This window comes from Sinocyclocheilus anshuiensis, unplaced genomic scaffold (assembly GCF_001515605.1).
Source record: "Sinocyclocheilus anshuiensis isolate Anshui unplaced genomic scaffold, SAMN03320099.WGS_v1.1 scaffold1529, whole genome shotgun sequence".
In the NCBI taxonomy this organism is placed as follows: Eukaryota; Metazoa; Chordata; class Actinopteri; order Cypriniformes; family Cyprinidae; genus Sinocyclocheilus; species Sinocyclocheilus anshuiensis.
Window position 1 is genome coordinate 314,237 of NW_015540930.1, and position 1,343 is coordinate 315,579.

The window sequence follows — 1,343 nt, forward strand, 5'->3', positions numbered from 1 at the left end:
TTAATTATTGTATGTTATAAAAATTATGATAATTCAAATGCATAAGGGTAAGAGAGAGAGAGAGAGAGAGATTTAAAAAAAAAAAACTTGCAAATACATCTCTTCTCTGATGACGAGATCACTGGCACGAAGGCAGGAATACAACTTCTTCCCTCCTGTCACCAGATCGCAGCAATTAGCAAACAACAACAATCTAATGATTCAATCAATTCCTGATTGATAAAATCAGTTCCCGCCCATACATTTTTCTTCTCATTAGAGAAGCCATTTCACTCAGATCTACATCACAATAAACAGAAAGAATAACAGAAATTATAATAAAAAAATACTATTTATTAATTAATTCATTCATTCATTTGTTTGTAATTAATGGTATAACACATTCAGGAAATAATTTTTATTAATAAAAAAAAAACCAGTATGCGCAATGTTATTATGTGTGCATGAATTTATGCAACAGCTTTGTTTCACTTACATTACATTTTTTTTCCATAAAGTAAAATAAAATGCCTAATGGCTAAATCACTGCAATTAGAGGCATAATAATAATCGTAAATAATATCCAGTACAATATGAATTTAAAAACACAAACATTTCTAGTTTGGCATCCATAAAGGGTGGCAAAAAAGCTGAAAAAAATATCTAAAGGGCTGAAGTAAAAACTGAAAGTGACATAACATGCCTCATGCCATTACAATGAATGCATACTTTAACATTACACAACCAGGCCATCATCATTACATAAGGACACTAATTCAAACTGTTTACACAACATCCAGAGTTCTTCAAAGCACATTTACACCCAAATGACCCAAAAAGCATCAGCTCAGTTTAAAGACAATGAGCAAACCATGTTTTACATGCTTAAGTAAATATCATTGGTGTTTTCTTTGCATACGTTAATTGCATTCAGCTCGAGTCGTATATGGCTGACTCATTACATTCAGTGCGGCTCTAGCTGTTTCTGGTGTAATTAATGCAAACTCTCTCAGACACTTTAAGGACTCTCCATGTGGAGCGAGCAGAGGTTTTGAAGGACTAGCTCGCGGATCGCCTTTCCTGCATGCTAATGCATCTAGAGCATGCACTTGTTGACTTGAAAGAAAAAGAGGGCATACGCTAAAGAGGTAAACATGATCAATCCAATAAATGACCCCCGACCGGAGAGCAAGAGCCGCTCTAGCCAAGTAATCTCAGACAACAAAAACCCAAGTGGTCCCACCGGTACCATCACTGTCTGACATGTCTGTAATACACGTCTTCCGCTCCACTGCAAGTGTTGAAGATATTAGGGTGGGCACCGAGGGACCTCTGACAACCCCCCCCCCCCCCCCCCCCCCCCC